Consider the following 20,086-nt stretch of genomic DNA (forward strand, 5'->3'; position numbering starts at 1 on the left):
TATATGACAAATTTGGATGATATAGTGGGTGTAATTCCATTTCAAGTTTCCAAGCAGGGATTGCAATCCAAGATACTCAACAACAACAAAAAAAAGCCAGAGCTTGCCTGTAAGCCCTGAAAGTAGGACCCTGTGACCATTTGTGTGAGGGCACTTGGAAGCCTCCCTGACATCCAGATATTCAGCTAATCAACAAAAGTCATGGGCGAGCCAAAGGAAAAATAATGAGACCAGGGCTATGTAGAAAATAAAGAGAATGCACAAAAAAGCTGTAAAGTTTAATAAACCTTGACAGTTTTCTATGACCTAGAACCCCACATGCATGTCCTGCCCATTAAGCTGGTCACTTAGTTGTGCTCACAGGTGTCAAATCCGACAGCTCTCACACAAAGGACTGAGGCAATGCAGTTAACTCAATCTGTGCTGCAGTCCTGAAAACACCTACTCAGCTGTCTCACAGTGCTGAGTTGCTAAGGACAAAAGATCATAATTTCTGACCTTTCTGTTTACCACGTCATTATAATTATCTTTTCTTTTGCTTTCACTAGCAATACCTCACCCCTCCATCTTAAGCAGAACTACTATACCTTGGAAAAAAACCCCAGTGATTCCAGGGAAAGCACATGGAAGGTGCAACTGCCAGGAGCAGACTTGCCTGTCTGGGAACATCACCTTGCACCCTGGCATTAGCCCTGTCTCTGGGTCCCCAAGCCTGTGTGATGGTGTGACTCATACCACTTCCCTCCAAACCACTTGCCCAAATGCAACTGCTGTATTTTTTCAGACAGAACCACAGCTGAAGACGCAAACACACAGCTAGACTGCTACAACCCTGGTTTGGCAAACATGAGCAAAAATGTCCAATAGGAAAGGATCTCTAGAAGTAAAAAGATGACATCTCTAAAGAAATATGGCCTTTCTGGGGGACTCTGCCATAAGATCTCCATCCCATTTTTCCTCTCCTGTCCCGAGTCCCACCAGCAGTTTATTTCTCCTTGCTGTCAGCAGCTCACTCTTACTCCCAGCAGAACAGAAGTGGCTGATTCCAGAACCTCCAACAAAACCTCTTCCTGCGCTGCTTTAAAGAACTGTCTGAGGTGAGCAAAATTAAGAAAGTCTGCAAACAGAAACCTTGAACAGAGAACCTGGACCTGTCAAAGGCAACGAGGCTGTGTGATGGCCCTATTTATAACTGGCCATATGGCAATTGATTTCCTGTTGCTCACACAGGACATCTCTGTGACTCCAGCCTCTGCTCTTCCCACTTTGCTCTTCTGCCAGGTTTATTTATATTTTTCCCCAGCTCTGAAGGCAAATCAAGTTAATTGGCTATTACATGAGATTAAACAAAATAACTAAAAGAATAAAGAAAGTGAGAATATAATGCTCTGATTACTCTCCATGGGAGCTGTGGAACAACAGGATAGTTATTCCTGCACAAAGCAAGGAGGTGCTCTATATTGTGTGCTGTGTGCAGGGCTGAACAACAGGGCAGGTTTATACTTGTGTTAGTGTTCAAATGCTCATTCTTATCCAAAGTTCCACATAACTTTCCATTAAAACTGACATCTCAATTTGAGATGCACTTAGCACCCCCAAATCTAAAGAATCATCTTAAAAGCCTGCCAATTTTGCAACTGCATGATGAAAGAAATAACAAATTAGATTTTTTTTTTTATTGAACACTGTACAATATTAGTCCATTTGGAATAGAGATAAGGAACTAAAGAGCCAAAAAGGCCTTTCCAGTCAATGAGCTAAGATGAAGAGATGCCTGGGGGAAAGAGACAAATTTGGAGTGTAGGAAATGAAAAACAATTAGAAGAATTAAAATAATTGTATTTTCCATGAGGGGAAAATAGAGATATGGGATAAATTACTAAGATGGGTTTCTAGAACAAACAGTGCAGCATTCAAAATAGTAATAATGGGGTTTCAAGTAGAGTTATGAGAAAACCTGCTTAGTGAGCATAAGCCCAACTTAAAAAAATTTCTAATCACAAATTTGGTGAACCTAGGGAGAGGTTAATTAAGGCTAGCAGAAACAAAGAGGGCAAGGGCAAGGCCTACTGCAGCAGTTCCCTCCACCCTTTCAAATTTCCAGCAACTGGAAACAAAAGACTGCAGCGAGGGAGGTAATGACTGCGGAAGAGTGGTGAAAGCAATGTTACCGTGTTCCCTTGTCCTACACTTAACCCATCTCCCGAGCAGACTGAGTGATGCAATCTGCACAGGGCATCTGTGGATGCAAGCATTTTTATGAGCTACAATTCCTTTCAAAATGTGGTGTTGCTTTGCTAATTAGTGAGAAGATAAACATTTCTGACAGATGAAATATATTGTTATCTTGTTAATTGAGTTGCACAGAATCTATTGGATGAAGTAGCGCCTTTTCTCTTCCTCTCTGGGGTTGGAGTTCAATCTTTCCATTTTTTGTTTCCCTAAACACTAATAGTAAGTTGAGAAACACAGAACAGTCTCCTACAGTGTGGGTGGGGTCCTAGTGCTTAAACTGGTTTCCTTCAAAACTCCAATCCATTTACCTGCAGATCAAAAGTATGTGCTACTTGTGTCTTTCACCATCTCCAGTTAAAAAATAAACAAATAAGCACTTGAAGGGATTGGGAAAAAAAATGCTCCAAAGAATGATCCATCTCTGTCTAAAGCAGGTTGCCATCTTCAAAAGCACTGTCTTGCCTGTTTTTAAAAGATGGGATGTTGTACTACTACAGAGAGTAGACCTCAACCAGGTATCAATTTCTCAATTTCTTCTCTACAAGGGTACCAGTCAGAATAATGTGAAATATTATGTAGGGCAGTACTTGCAGAAATAGCCAAGACACTGTCTTGAAGACAAAATAACCCAGGTTCCCACAAGTTTGCCAAGATTAAATTCTTTCAGCTAACAGTAGCTGTGGCTGAGCTACCAAATATCAAAACACACCAATGTCCCACCTCTAGCCCACATCAGTTAGTGCTAGGAGCCCAGTCTCAGCACTGCTTTAAAAGGGGCTACTTTGGACTGTGCCTGCAGATGCCAGGGGAGAGGGGAGCACCAGCTCCACCAGCTTTCCCATCTGCACAGGCTGCCAGGAGCTCTCATAAGGCATCACCCTTATGTTTCATTCTCATATTTACATTAGTGCAAATTTCTTCATCACTTATTAGTCTTTCACTGTGAGCCCATTATTATCATAATTAAGAGGAAGATCAGAGGACTGAATTGGTTGAGTCACCACTGCTCTGGCATTGCCAGCTTCATGGCTTCAGTTTATTAATCACCAGTTTGTGATGGCAAGATTAGCACCCACTTCAAAAGTTATATTTGTAAAGTCCAAAATCAGAAAACAGACACAGCAAGGGACTCATATATCACTTGTTCAAACTTCAAGCTTTCAAAGCCACATTTAAAGTTTTGGGAGATTAGGCTCATCTTCCTCCTACTTGTTTAGGAAAAAAAACCAGGATAAAATGCCTTGATCCACAGTAGCAAAGCAGAAGTTGAAAACAGAAGGCTCTGCTGTCCTTTTGCAGTGTTAAGATTAATTGCATTTTCATAAAAATTTTTATGCTCCATTCACCTTATGTCCCTTTGCCTTACCTCCTCTTCCTGAGAGTTTTAATAAATGACTCATCCTTACTAATTCAGCCCTGCCAGCTTTCTTCTGGTACATAATATTTCAGTACTTAATGCAGTATAAATTGTCTCCACTAGCCAATTTGATTAGTCATAGCCTCGTCTTTGCTTACCACGCTATTTTTCATTTTTTTAGTCATCTGGAATGTATTCCCTGCTCTGGTTCATGCTGTGTTGCTTTGTGTTAGAAATCCTAAACAAGACATACTTTATTTGTGAAATGCTGGAATGGCCTACTATTAACCAAATGCTGCAAGCACCATGCTTTACACTTTATTTGAACTTTGCTAACAACTTTAAACCAGCTGCTCCAACTCCCTGAGCCATTCCTCTCAGTCAGGTACATTTCTGAGAGTGCAGACCCACTCCAGCAGCTCACACAGGACCACAACAAGAGAAGCTTCACTGTCCTGTAAGTCTCCAGATCTTCACTGCCACATCACCTTCAAACTTAGGACTCATGTTCCCTCAAATCACCCCATTTATTTCAGAAAAAGTGCTCCTTAGGATTCCTCTCCTCCCTGAGTACTTCATGCCTGCTTCAGATCACTTGGCTTATAATGAAGTTTTGTCATTGTAAGAGAAGTCTTGATTTTTTTGTAGTCTTACTTGAAATTTTCCTTAAAAGCTTGGATGGTTATTCTTCCTAGTCACTACTGAAGATGGAAATGAAGGTGAAAACACAATGTTGATGCCTGCAGTACAACATTACTCCCTTTCATCCCTTAAAAAAATAAATAAATGTAACAATGTTGTGCTATATAAAGAAAAAGCCACATACCATTTAGCTACATCCAGTCACTACATTCCTTCTGTGTTTCAAGGTTTTTGAAAAAAAGGTGTAAGGATGGGAAGATCTCATTACACTTGTCAGGTGGCCAAGTATCACCTCTCAAAGATAGTTTCAACTGTTTTAATTGCTTGTTAGTTAAGTCAACCTGCCTTCAGCTGAAAGATTTTTATTGTAATTAAGATAGGCATGGTTACTTAATGCCAAAAAAATGTATCTTATCAGCCTACCACTTTCACTTACAGAATGTGCTATCTCCTCAGTTTTAATAGACCAGAGAGATTTTATAATAATTAACCTAAAAAGGCTATTCTTAGAAAAGGGCCCAGCTGTGATCTGATTAAAGTAGTCTAAAATCCTTGGGCCAAATTAGAACATCTTGTAAAGTACCAGTTGACTTAGCACAGTTTTTATATGTCTCCCTACCCCCAGCTTTTTTTTTGTACTCCAACATACTACTTTTAAAATGAATTTTATCTTCTTTTTCCTCTGCAAAAAGAGAAAATATCATTGAATAATACATTTACATACTAAAGCACTATATACAGACTTTTGGAAAATGTCTATGAACTGACTATGACTATAGAGCCACTATTAAGTGAGTGCAGACTACAAATCTTGGCACATTCAGTTCTAAGTTGACTTTCATTCTGTATCCCAGTGAAATTGAAGGGGTTGTATTTGTCATTCAGATGAAGCTTGGCCCCAGAGAAGTAAAGAATAAGGATTAAATCTTGATCTCACTGAAGTTAAGGGTAAGACTCTTCTTACTTCAGTTGGTTCAGGATTTCACCCTAGGTCATATGGCAGAATTTTAGCCTCTGTTTGAGGAGAAAATGAATTAACTGTCACATGCCAGACAGATGAATGTAAAGCAAATTAATCTGCAACCAGAAAACAAGCCACAGGGAACATCACCATCACACACAGCTCCATACATCACGAGACCTTCTGTTCAACATGAAAGCTATGAAGGTGCCTCTTTCTCTCTCTGGTTCCATCATCTAGAAGCTTCCTTTGAACCAGCTTCAGGAGGCATCTCTGCTGCCAACTCCTTTTCCATGAAGGAAGTCTGACTACAACACGTCCCTGATTCTTGATTAATTAGCAGGCTACTCTGCATACTCACAATATGTATTACATATAGAAGTGGGCTCTGGCATTGGTCCAACCCAAAGTGTAGGAAGCTGAGTGAAAGATTCTCACCAGTGATAAAAACAGTTAGGGTAATGGAGCTCTTCAAAAAAGAAAAACATTTCATTTTCACTTTACATTTTTCTTCAAACCAGATGGATATTTTGAATGTGAATAAATACTAGAATTGGTTGAAAAATGATCATATTTTACTAAGAAGCTTCAAAAAGTTTTGCACTATTCAGATTTTTAAAGAATTAAGTACAAAATTTGTCAATCTATCTTGGATGACACTGTAAAATGTTTTCAAGAGCTAACGCATTTCTCAGAATAGTCTGTCCTGGAATACTATAAATCAGAAACTACTTCCAACATTGTTAACAAGGAAGAAAATCACACTAAACCTGTATGCCACTCTGGTAAGGCAATACACTGCTAAGAGTAGGGTGAATGCCACAGAATCAGACAACTGGCCATAAAGTATCAGTGACATCTATTAATGACCAGCATGTGGCACGGCTGTGGAGCAGGCAGTATTCCACAAGGCTTCATTTTGCTTGGTTTTCACCTGTCTCTTTCCTCTCCATGTGCATCAAAACGTGTCTATATTAAGCATTATTTAAATAGATCAAGTTCTATTTTCTCTCTGTTGGCCTTAACATTCCTGCAAGCTAAGGAAAATAAATGTGGAACCTGGGAGATTATTATGATAACTCCCACACTCCATTAAATTGTCTCAGGAAAACATGAAGTGTGATAAGACAAACGGACTGAAGAAAATGGTCTAAACCCAGAAAGCGACTGAGAGGAAGTGGCAGAGCAAATAGGCAGCCTACAAATCCCGTCAGGGTTTATGGGACAGCCCAGCCCACGCAGGAACGGGGCACAGGGTGCAGTTACACATCTGATCCTCCATGTTTCAACCCCTGTACAGAGTTTGGTCAGCAGAAACCTGCCTTGCTCTCTCCATGGCCTTTGCTGTCTGGCAGGGTTTGTGAAGCTGGGAGCAGGCTGGGAACAGCACTCAGCTCCATCCCTCTGTTCTGTCTGAGACCTCCCCACCTCTGGAGGCCCCTCCACCAAGCAGCTGTAAACAGACACCAGCTCCTTTGCACCTTACAGGCAACACAAAGGGGATCAAAAGTGAAGCAGGAAATCTGGCTGTGGGGCTCTTGTTCACACCTAACACGCCTTTTTCTTTCTGTGTGGGTTTTTTTTTTTTTAACTATGACAGGATTTTTAGAACTGGAGACACATCCAAATAATGTCAAAAAAGGAAAGATTTTGGTTCTAGTTAGTTATCTGGCACTATCTGTTTAGAAATGTCAGAACAAATAACTCCAATGTCAGATGTTCTAGTTCTGGCAGAGAAAAGAAATACGATTAGATCTGGCTGCCCAGATGTCCCAACATTGAGAATAATATTTTTAAGCACGAACTCATGTACTGCTGCTGCCATGTACTTCAATAGCCTTATTTTGTTCTCATGGGCTATAAATTGTAGTAAAATTGAACCAGATTAATGGTTATAACTGGCCTTTCTTCTGTCAAACATTATTTCAATAGAAAACAAGGGTCTTTATGTGTACAGACTCGAGTTCCTCTTCCCTTGGTAATGTGCAGGTCCTTGTCATTGTACCCTTGCTGAACTATGCAGAAATAAGAGTTACTATTTCTTTTCACTTATTTGGTGGCACATTTCCTATTGCCATATGGTGTTTTCTACTTATGTTTATATAAACATAGTTTATATATAAATATACAATCCTATACATTTCTTCATATTGTCATTTTCATTTATTTTCACCTGCTTTCACTCCTTTTCATTTCTAGGATCACTGAGATGACAACAACAACTCCTATCATGCAGTTTTGTCTCTTTTTCAGTTATTTTTGTACTGGTAGTTTGTTGCATCCAAAGCTCTGTGCACTGATTATGTTGGTGTTGCTGTGTTTATGAAATTCTCACTTTTATTTTCAAAGGAAAATGCTTGAGCATCAAAGTATATAATTTCCTTTCTTCTGATTTAAAGAAGATAGCTTTATTTTAAAAAGCACTTGAGGATACCTGTTTTTCTCAATAGTTATCTATACTTTTTATTCATTAAACGCAGAGACAAGCTCAACACACAGAAGTGGGGTGCTCATTTTTTGTCTAAATCTTGTGCTATTTAAACCTACTTAGAGTTTCGGCTTTATACACCCATCAGAAGCGGACATCAAGAAAGCAGTTTTGACAGTAGGTGAGTGAGACTCTCCAGTAAAAATTTCCAACCAGATTGCTTTTCCCTGAAATGAATACGCAAAAGGCTGCTTTTGCTCTCTTTAAAATTGTTCACAGGGGTCTCATTATTTGCACAGAGATTTTTATAATTGCACCCACTCACATGATTTCAAAAGCTATGTGTATAAAAAAAAGAAGAAAATAAATATATTAATATTTTATTTCTTCTTAATGTCTAGTAAGAAAGTTCAATTACAGCCTCTCTACTTATAAAAATCATACAAAGGTTTCAAGTCTCAGCATGTTCCGGCAGTAAAGTGCAAACAATCTTGTGGTTACAAAGGCTACTTTGCTGAACCTCATTCCTTCTTCTTTCTCTCCCACCAGCTGAATAAATGAGAGACATATTTAGCAGCTTCAGAAGAAACTATTTTCTCATGCTCCCACTAACAAATCAGGGCAAGAAATGACAGTAAGTTATGGGATAGGAGCAAAGTATGTAGAGAAAGGAGTAAATTAGAATTGATAAGGGAGGACGAGATAAATAAAGAACCCCAAGCCCAAACACCAAATCCTGACAGCAAATGAAAACAGAGCAGCATACATGGAGGAAACAAGATGGTAGAGCATAAAAAAATGCATACATTACAATCTCTTTAAATCAGATTGTTTTCATTCATAATCATATCAGAAATTAGTGGCAATAATATATTTTCTTTTTAATTGGCTTTTTTTCCAATTCTTCCAGATTCTTAATCCAGTACATGGTGACACAACATAGACAGAAACCTTCAAAATAAAAAAGAAAGCCACAATACTCTAACCCAGGCACTGATTTGATTAGGAAAACTCACTTGTCATGAAGAAAAGCTCTAAAATCTCACACTAGTTCACAGTATTTCTTCTTATATTTCGGTTCAGGTTCACACCTAAGCAAGATTAAATCTTTGCAGACACCCTCAGTCTGTGCTGGTGGTACCTACAGCATCAGGAGGGTGACCGGGGCCTCCTCATCTAGCAAAGCCCTCCCCAAGCCCTGTGGCAACTGCTTCAAGGCATGCAGTTTCTGGAAGTCATTGCTTAGCTTCCTATCAAACAGTTTCTTACGCATTTGCAGGAATACAAAGTTAGTCAAAACTAACAGTATCCCATGAGAGCCCCTAGCAAGTGCTCTCCAGATGGATGCTGCTGTTCCCTGTGTGGCCTGAGGAGCCTCCCCAGCCCCTCCCCAGCAGCAGATTGCTTTCTGGTACTTGCTCTTTCTGCTGTAAAGGAAGAAAATGACATCTAACATGTTTTGAATTAGAATGACTACAGGTTTTCTCCAAAACAGTGCATTTATATATATAGAGAGATCTCATCCAAAATGATACAATTCAGGTTTGATTTCTATAACTTTTACCACAGGCAACAAACTTCAGACAGAAGACAGGGGGAGGTAGACTGTCCTAATTGCTCCACATACCCACAATTAATCTATAGCCTCACTACCTGGTTTTAATTTGTGGCAGAAGCTGCCTCACCACATCAAAGGTAGTGATTCACCTCTCCACTAATCAAAATTTGAAGAGCTACTACCGATAGTAATTAGAGAGCTAAGGCCAGCCATCATGCAATTCAGCATTAATTAAACAATATTACAGCAGTTTTCATTCAGCTCACAGAGTGCACCAGAAATAGGCACAATAGGCATCATAGATTTTATCTGCTTTTCCAGAAATCTTTTGCTCCTTGTGATTAAGGCCATCAGTTCCCTAGTTCACAAAATTCAACCTCCTTTTATTGCTATAAGTTGAAGAACAGTGAGTATTCATAGTCACTTGGATGGTTTCCCATTTAATAATTATTAGCAAAAGGTAACAGTCCACTTTTTTGCATTTCAGCAATTAAATAGGTACTTAAAGAAAAGACAACATAACAGACAATATATACATAGATACTATAAATCAGTGTCCATCTATTCAGTCAGTTTGGAATTAAGGAAACTTCTTAAAAGCAGATGTACAAGTACTGCTCTTCAGTGATGCTTTCCACTATCTAGCATTTACACAGGGTCTTATTTTAACTTTGGCCAGTCTGTAGCTAGAAAAAAACAGTGGTAAACTGGGGTCCAGTAGTTTGTCATATTCTTGTGGAATAGGCTTGGGTAAAAGAAAGGCCAAATCCTCAGGTTTAATAAACTGATCAAAGTTTACTGTGGACACAGCACTTTAAAATCTTGCTCTGGGGATGGATAAGGCTAAGCTTAAAAAAACATATAAAAAGAGGTAACGAAAATTTTGATGGTGAAAAAAACCCAGCATACTAAAAATAGCAACTCAACATGATAAAATTAGCCCTTGTTTAGTCTTTGTTTGCAACCAAAAATTAGCGTATAATTTGGTAAGAAATGATATTTTAACTCTGTCTCCTCAGGACCAAGCCTGAGGCAATGGTGCTAGCCAAGAGCAAGACACAAGGCTGGTTTTATATGGGAATGCTTGTTCCTGCAGGTATCCACAAGGGACTAGTTCATGAACCACGTGTAGGCAGCTGGGGGAACAGATTCATATGAGACAAAAGTCAAAAGCAAACCGCCCCAGGACTTCTGCTTGCAGCATCTTCCTGTGGACTGAGTCCTGGAGGTGCTGCTGCATGGCATCGTGGCTGGCTGAACAAGCAGAGCACACCGCCAATAACCACCTAACTAAGGCAAAATGATTGTATGATTAACATGGCAGGACTTCAGGAGACCAGAGCAGCCATATTTCAAACCCATGTTAAGCTCATTTTGGACCTAAGACAACTTTAATAATGCATTGATTTAATCTGCCAAACGTGTAGCTATAACTGCAGCTCAGTGGATGAAAAATGTTCAGCTGTATGTGTCCATGTTCCACACAATTCCTTCCTTTTACCAATCTCTCTTGATACTTCATATGGCTTAAAAATGGTATGAATGATGTGCATCGGGGCTCCAGGGCATCTGGGAATGGCCCTGGTACTAAAAGGAAGTTTTGCAAAAACAGGATAGAAGGGGACAAGACATCATGAAATATGAGTTTCCAAGTCAACCTACATATCATGGTTTGTTTCCTAAGGAAAGGAAAAAACAATTACAGTGCTCAGCTTCAAATCAAAATATTTTATTGGCATGCCATACAATGCAAACACTGTCAATGTGTAGAAAAAGCAGAAACCTTGGGTAACTGTCAGCAATAGATACAACACATTGTGCATCTGCCCAAGATAACTCTTCACAGTGTGTTTGAGGTTTTATCCCCTGTGTCCATTTGTCATTATTGTCCATTTCTAAGCTGGTGGCAGGTTGCTACATAGCATGATGCTATCCCTGCCGTTTCTTTCCTTTCTCCTAGGGTATGCACAGTTTTTCCTCATCGTTTTTTAATGGAAAGTCTTTTATCATTTCTAGTAATCTAAGCAAATATCTTCCTAACACTGTCTTGTACTATTCATACTGGAACAGTAAGCGCCTTTTATCCAGTGCTTTCTTTTCTGTCACATGCGCTGCACAGCCTCTCTTCTTCCAGTTCTCCTATACAGAAAATTAGTCTGGAATTAATTAGGATCTACCTCAGTTTTGCATTCTGATGTAATAAATAGTCATAAATAATCTGTGGATTTCTTCAATTGTCTCAGATCAGTACTCCTAGATTTCTTTCATTCTGTCCAGAATGGTTAGATATGATAGAAGAGACTAGTGTTTATAAGACTTGGGAGAAAGATTCTGTTGGATCTTTTATTAGAAGCTTACTGTCAATTTTGCTCATTAACTTTATAAAATACTGACTTGAGCTGAAAGTTCAAAAGTCATAAACAGCACTAGGATTATGATCCTAACCCAGAAGTTATCTTTTTCTTGTCAAGAAGATTAAACAACACTCAGCTTCTTCTATATGCAGCACCCAACTTCCTCTCTAAATCCATCACAACTGTACCCACGGTATGAATCAGCAGTATCCATGCCTGAAGTGAGGCATTTTTGATGTCTGGCTAGCAAGGATACCAGAAGGGCCATAGAAAAGAAAATTATTACATATGTTTACATTTTTATCCTGCTCACAGTCACTGAGCTATATCTCACAAACTTCTGAAAGCGCCCTGGGAGACCAGAAAGCAAGCCAAGGCTATACAGCAAACAAACATGGGGACGTGATTCTCAGCTCTGCTGGATTATTTGCCCCCATAGAGAAATATATAGAGATACATAAGCACGTTCCCCATTATTTTCAAAATGACTGCCTGGTGGACACCTATATTTCTGAGTGTCAAAACAATACTTGTTTCCTGGGTACAGCTGTGAGCTTTTTTTCTCTCAAGTGTGTGATTCTAGAGGGCAGGGAACTCTCATCTCCTTCTCCCATGAGTTCCTCTAATAAAAATGACTCAAATTTGTGTCTTTTCAGGCCTGATGTGGTGATGAAAGAATACACATGTTAAAAATTTAAAAATAATGGAAACCATTGCAAAGCTACACTTTAATTTGCTAAGCAGAGTAAAACTGAAGAGAAGGCTTAAATAAAAAGAAACTTTGAAGTGCATGGATCAACATTTGTTACATAAGTAGGTTTTTCAAAATAAGTCATTCTCCACTATAACTATACAGCAGAGATAACCCTCATTTCACAACACCCCATATGTTTTTTTATTCTTTTTGTGTGTATGTTTTATTTTTTGCATCAATGAGTCATAAGATGCAAGGAATTAATTTGAATCTTGAAAGCTAAAAGGAAGAGAAGCCGATATGTGTAGCACTGTAGACTCAGATTCTTGTATCTAACTACATAACATATTTTCTTTCCACAGGAGGTAGTTATGACAAATTAGAAGTCTGAAAATTTTCTGATGGTGTAAAGGCTCCAGCTGTCACTAGGGAGATAGTGATCAGATTTCATAGCTGCATGGTCCCATGGCACCACTAAGAGTTCCATATGGTCATCCAAATGTTTCGACTAAACCCACAAAAAAAATTCCACCATGGCTTCTGCTTTTAGAAAAATAAAATTCTTCTTCGTAGGAATTTTTCATAACGTTCCACCAATAAACAGAACTTTCTTGATTTGGTTGTCTGAATAGAAAATAATTGTTATAATAATTTTCTTTGTTTCAGGTTGAAGTGGGTTGAAATAGCAGCAGTGCAGCACACGTGCCCAACCTCTAACTTTCTAATCTAGTACACCTTACATAACATGAAGTAGGTTGGTAAGTGGACATGCAATGAATAATTAAGGTGTGTATATGTACATGGTGGTAAACAGTAATTTCTTCAAACCACTTCTCTTTTGGTATAAAACCACCTCTGTTAAATTGTTAATGCTATTACTGTGGACAGAGACTTTTATTCATGTCAAAAATGTCAGCGTAAGCCTCACACAATAACAAATGACAAATGCATAATTTATTGATTCTTAAATGGCTATGTCCTTGGATGTATTTCTTATAACTAATTTGGTTGGAGACACATCTGGCTCCTGAAGATAGCATCTGTTTTAAAGAAGGTCAGTGCTATATTTTAAAGGCAGAAGAACATAATCTTTTATCTGCTGTGCTCCTCTGCTCTTTTAGCCTACAAATTCAGCTCTCACTCTGTCTGCTAATTTACATATCAAATCAAAAATTGAGCAATCTGTTGTTGAGTTTTGAAAAAATGATGGACATATACACAGACTGTGAAAATGCAAGGAGAGAATGTATAGTTTTCAAGTGACTGCATACTGTGTGAACTAAATTATTTTAAAAAGAAATTAAGTTCTATTATGTTAATATTGCTTTTCAATAATACTTCTTTTTTTACAAAGTTCAATCAATCTGTTTCAATAAATGGTGCTTTCTTGTCCAGAGCTTGTTTTATTTAGATGTACTGCTCCTGAATGTGAGGTTAAGATCTTCTTGCATAAAATCTGCAAACACAAAATGCTGCAATGTTTATTCTGCTAGTGGGCCATGAACCATGACTTATCCCCCAATAATTCTTGTACATGCAAAGCCTTATCCCTCACATCTTTGTTTTTTCTGCATTATATTTATGCACCTATATATTCCATGTGACTCCAATCAATATATCTTTGTTATTTCATCAAGTTTGCATTGAATTTTAGGTGTATTTATTTTCACCTTCCTCATGGCTGGAACATTAAAATATAAACAAATGCTTAAAATCAGTTTGAAGTTTACATTAAAATAGGCAGACACAAGTACTAACGATTCAGAAACTGCCATTTTAACCCTGTGATGAACATCTAGGCACCTTTTGCTTTTATATTTCACCTTGCACCATACACAAAATGTTTAATTATTTGAGGATTAATGGAGGTAGTTTATAATTAAGCTGAAGTATGAACTGATGTCATCATCTCAGTATGATGATATACAGTTTTATGCCAAAGCACCTGTTGTTTTGGAAGGAAGCAGCTGATATCATTATCTACCCAGCCAGATAGCCTAGTTTCCTGCTGCTTAAAAAATTATCCTAAGGGTTACCTAAGTTGGGGTAATACAGCATTTACTTTTTCATGCCCAGGATAGGAGAGAATGCATAAAATTACATTATTCTCAAAGGTAGAGGGGGAATGGGAGGGGGGGATATGAGGAGGGTCATGATGCTAAAACATTTAATGTTTATTTGTGTGGAATACAAACCTTGCCATTTTTTTCATGCATGAATATACATGCAAAAAGATCTATAACAGGTATGTAAGTATATATATTATTGGACAGGAGTCCTTTATATAGCACAAAGGATAAGATCTGCTGCTTTGCTGTGGACATTTTTCACCATATGATTGACTCTGACCACTGTATAGCAAAGGTTAACCCCAGCTGGGGATTTCTCCCGTGTAGAGGTACTCAGCTGCCATCCTCTTCTTTGTTCCTGATGTTATGAGAAAAAGAGGTTGCCAGGGCAATTTGGGAAGGGAGAAGCTCTCTTATGGTGGGCACTTGACAGCCATGAGGTCATTGCAGCATCTCATGCCAATGCTGTGAATTAACGCCACATGTATGGAGCACTGAATCCTGGATCCACAACCAGCCTTGGGAAGCCCACGCCTCCATCCGTCCGAGCGTTGTTTTGACAGAGTGTGGAAGCAAGCCCAGTGTTTTTAGCGTGCCTCCAACTAGCAGGCTTTCCTCTCAATTGTGGCATTATGCCAGAGCTGCTCATTTAGGTTGTCGTCAACCTGCACTGCTATAAGGAGAGCTAAAACGCAATACTAGCAAAAACATCTTGACAATTTTTGGCTTTCTCCTGTCTTCTGATGAGAATTTTTTGCCTTTCTCAGCTACATGATGCCACATCCACCAAATTTTCCTTTTGTAATAATGGCTGGTGTGTATTCTGAGCAGGTGCTATATCATATATTGGCTAGGACTGGTCATCTACATACACACAATGTTTGAAGAAGCATAATAAATAACATGATTTCTTGTTTTGCTTCCTTCAATCCTTTTTCATTTGTTTTTTTCCTTTTTTCTCTGTTCTTTCCTCTTATGAACTACCTTTTTCCCCACTCAGTTCTCAAATACATTGAATAGAATATCTCTTCACTCTTCTTTTATTTTTTTTCCGAGAGTACTCCTACAGCTGCTCTTTCCATAGATCCGATACCATTTTAAAAGCAAACAGTGAGTAGGAGGTACATTTCCCACCTCTCCCCAGCTTCCCAGACCTCCTGTCACTTGGCAGATCATACCACTTAATAATATGAATAAAGCAACTTCTGACAGAGCAAGAAATTGTGATGGAAAGAATCCTGCAGCCTTTATTCCCACATCTTCTATCCAGTTTTCCTTGGGATGTGTTTTCTGTTGGTTCCTTGACAGTCATCTTAGAGAAATAATATTTCTTGAATGTAACTATTTGGGTTTGCTGGGAAGGAGAGACAGCACGTTTTTTCCCCTATTTTGAAGTTACCTTATTTCATTTTCATTGGCATTTCTGTGTGTTCTTTCCTTTCTTCTGAACTATTATTGTGCCCATAAGTGTGCTATGCATACTGATGATAAGTGAAAAGAACACTTAAGTGATCTTCAATAGATAAAAATACAGATATACTTACTCATTTCCTGACACCTCACCAGTGTTAACATGGCTTTCTTAGCAGTAACAAACATTATAAAATTAGCACTACTTTGAGGCTTATATCTGTATTACAAACTGGTTTATATGCAATAGATTAATGAATGGTTTTAAGGGATTTTTATTGAGCTTCACATCAGATGGGAAATAAGGTGTGGAAGCTTCCTGACAGAGGAACACTCATTATGGTGGTTATAATAAGGGTGTGCCAGAGATCAAATTAGCGCCCTGATGGGCTGGAGTTCAGCATCGTGACCATCGCGACATTGCACACATTAACCATGGACGTGTGCGGAGGCAGAAGGCTCTTGTCTAGATATTTATGGGTATTGAAAACCACAGCCGCCAGTGTTGAATGAAGCTAAGTTTTATCCTAACCTTCTTCCTCTCCCTTTCACATCATAAAACTGCCCTGAAAATTCGGTTTTCAGAAAGTTATTTAATAATACAGAAAGCTATACTGCCACTGTGAATGTGCAGTAATTGCCTATGGGTATGCACTGTGTTTACAGCTGGTGCATTCTGAGCCTTGGATGCTATTTCTCTATTTGTTAAACTTCAAAGGAAGTATTGCTTGCTATTTTTCACGATACCTAGCATTGGTATCTGACCAGCATAATGAAATGCTGACCAAAGGTAACAGTATAAATTTCTTTTCTTTACTTCTTTTCTTCGCAAAGTGTAACACACAGTTTCTCTAGAATTAGTTAGGATAAAAAGAAAAGTGAAAAGTTTGCATACATTTATAGAAATGAAAAACCTGTCCTAAACAAATTCATAAACAGCGACTGTGAATATTTCTAAGATGATAAAAAATTGGAAACTGTCCTTTATTTCCAAAAATAATAAAACCAGTTTTCCAAAACACAACAGTAATTCATTACAAATTTGTATCAAATCCTTTAAATCTACAAGTTTCATTTCCCTTGAAATTTATTTGCCAAAAATGTCTTATTTTTAAAGGATGAACTTTAAAGACAAAACAAAATTGGAATTGAACTTTAACATTGAGCTAGAGGGAGAAAATCATGGATATATTTTTTTAATGTTTTTGCATAGTTTCATCTTGGAATTATATGGATATTTCTTTTGCAAACTTGGCTTCCACCATTGACACTTTTTCATTTCAGGATCATTAGCTGAATCAATAATAATTACTTAAGAAATATAATGGACTTGAACATTTTCTGAAGAGCTGACACAGCAGTTTCAGGAATATTTTGTGTGAACTAATCTATAGCTCATACTCTTTGATGGAATTTCCAAAGTCTCCTTAAAAAACTGAGACAAGCAATAATCCAGATCTTTAATGTTTCCTAACTGTTAGCTTCTGTTGATCCTCAATTCATTGAATCAATGAAAGCTTTGTTCAAAATCTGCCAAGGAGCCTCCTCAATTTAACACAAAACTGAGTGGCTTTGGAGTGCTAAAAGTCTTACATAAAAATCTGTCTTAATCAACTTCTTTAAATTTGTTGTGTTCAAAATTTTCCTTCCATACACTAAAATGGGATTGTAGAGTAACCAAAATCTGTCCATTGACTTCTGCTTCACTCTGGTCCATCACCAGAGGCTGAAGACACTGGAACAGCTGCATCAACACAAAAGCATCCAATATGATGCTGTATCAAGCACAGCAATTGCCCTTTTGTTTTCTCTTTTGAGGATGTTTGGTTTGTATTTTATTTTTTGAAGACAAAAAGATACTTTTTGGATCTCTGGGAATGTCTGTACAAACATGCAATTCTGTCTGTAAAAACATTTCTCTTCTGAACTAAAAATAAAATTATTTTACATAAGACCTTGGGAAAAATGTGAACCAAAGTGAATCATGTGCCATATTGCTCCTTGGAATATTAAGGCTAAATTCCCTACTGGCATACATTGACGCAGGTCTGTTGAGTTTGATGGAGTTATTCTATCCCATAATAGCAGGGAATTATGGCCCAGATTAGTTTTGTTACATAAATTAGATTGATGTGAATTAGATAATTAAGACAACGAATTAAGGTATGGAGTTTGTACAATCTGATTCTTGTGAATACATGGGTTGAACATACATGATCAGAATCTACTTTTATATTTTGTATTATTATATTCTGGAGAGGCAAATAACTCCTTGATTCTTTGCAGTAATGGAGAAAAGTAGGATGTTTCTTATGAGGTGACAAAAACTGCAACAATGACAGACTCAGCTAAATCAGTGTAACCCTTTACTAACATGAAAATTCCATTTTTCAGCTCTAGTTGAAGTGTTTAAGATATTATTAAATATCTCAAACACTAAATCACTAAACAAAGAGTAAACCAGTAATTTTTTGGACAGTTCTCAGAAATTTTACCTACACCTTTCTTGTTGCACAACCAGGAAGTTGGACCTCTTCCCTGCGGTGAAAGGGGACAAAAAAGGAGTCCTGGAAAACAGAACCTGAGCTTGATAGATATACATACCATTATAAGTAGGAATCTAGGAAGGCATCTGCAAGCAAAGGAAGTACCTTAAGAGAAACTGCTGCTCCCAGCAGTCCGTTGGATCTTCATTGAAGTCCTGTCAGGGAGAAGAGCAGATGGAAACATCACTCAGCATTGTCTTTGAGAAAATGTGTGTACTTCATCTTCTCCCTTTTCCACAAAATCCCCTCCAAATATTTTAAGCCACCACAGGCAAGGAGCTTCCACCACCACTACATGTACTACAGAGTGGGCTTCTAGAGTACCACCATGGTGTGTCTGGATGGAATATGAGTCAGTTAGAAATGATTTATCAGCAGCAATGAGTCTCCTGAAGCTGTAGGGCTGCAGTTAGTGAGGCACTGATCGTGCAAGTCTGCACTTCAACCTGGGATTTGTTTTCCAGACTATCCAGAATAAAGAAAGAAGGTCTTTGTCTACTGCTAAGACTCTGATTTTGGCTTACTTTTTTCATTACATGTAGGGAAGCAATAACAAATATGAGCAATATATCTTTTGGAACAAAAATGCTCCTGCCACCTCTTCTGGTTCAAAGCAGCCATCAACACTGAGATCAGAGCACAAATAATGAAGGATGGTCACATGTTGGCCATCAAGTTTCAGCTGTGTTTATTGTTCTGCATCATCACATCTTTTCAGCTTTCTCCTAGGGAAGAGAGGGGGAAAATATTAATTATAATAAAAGAGTGATCTATGTGCAAGTGAGGGAGAGGTGAGCTCACTAAAGTAGTGAGTGCTCACTACTTTAGTGAGGAACATGGCAGCCTGGTAGGAGCCAACAGGCAGATGAGAGATTGGGATCCCATACAGATCCACACCAAGAGGCCTCAGGAAAGAATCTGATACACAGGCAGACCATAGAGGAGATGCACTGTCTCTAGGTTTATTTTGTCTCCTGAAGGCACTGAGAATTTTTGGAGTGAGAACTAGGTTAGAGAAAACAATCCAACCTGTAAAGACATTATGGGCAGGGCAAACAACTGTTTTTCAGTCTGTTATTTTAACTTCAGACATCTGATCTGAATTCCTCTGGTTTGAAAGTTCATTTCCTCTACCCTGTGTTCAAAAAATCCAGCATTACAGGCTGAAAACCCTTTGGGTTCCCACTATAAAGATAGATAGAATCAGCCTTAACTTCACAGCTATACTCGATTTGCCATAGTAACTACCTATCCCAGTAAACACTTGGAGAGCAAAGAAAAATGAGCTTTCTCTTCATGTCTTCAGCTTTCTCTGTTATACAGACCTGAGTCCTTCAGTCTCCTGATTGATAACTGTGCCCTTCCATGGCTATTTGAGATAATCACGTGGAAAATCAGTGCAAATGACGCATGTTTAATTGGGGCACTTCCAGAAATCCTGCGTATCTGTTGACCTCTCTGAGAGAAATCTGGATCCACTTTGAAAGTCAACCAACAATTTCTGGCAGAGCCATAGGCACTCAAACCTGAGATAGTAAATAACTGACATATTCAATGGCCAGAGAAAATGTGAGCCATTCAAATTGCTTTAGCCATGGCAAAAAAAAATATTAGATTACATTTAGTTCAGTCATCAATTGGTAAAATTCATTCTTTCTTGTAAATATATTTGCAAGGGTCATGTAACAATCAACACCTAAATCCCCAGCTGGCACAGATTTTCCTCATTCTGCTGCTCAGTGGGAAACTGGCTCCACAAACTCTTTGTGTCCTTCTTTGTGAACACCACCATCACGAGCACGGGCTTTACGCTTTCTTGGTTTTAAACTTCA

At 38.3% G+C, this 20,086-nt stretch overlaps 1 long non-coding RNA gene across 1 annotated transcript; it reads right to left on the reverse strand.

The window, feature by feature from the left end:
* Nucleotides 1–10,894: 10,894 nt before the first annotated feature.
* Nucleotides 10,895–19,419, reverse strand: LOC116448492. Its single transcript, XR_004241973.1, has 2 exons — nucleotides 18,313–19,419; nucleotides 10,895–11,320 (listed from the first exon to the last, which is right to left on the reverse strand). It is a non-coding gene; the product is annotated as an uncharacterized LOC116448492 (long non-coding RNA).
* Nucleotides 19,420–20,086: the final 667 nt, after the last annotated feature.

The sequence above is a fragment of the Corvus moneduloides genome, chromosome 10 (assembly GCF_009650955.1).
Source record: "Corvus moneduloides isolate bCorMon1 chromosome 10, bCorMon1.pri, whole genome shotgun sequence".
NCBI classification, from domain to species: Eukaryota; Metazoa; Chordata; class Aves; order Passeriformes; family Corvidae; genus Corvus; species Corvus moneduloides.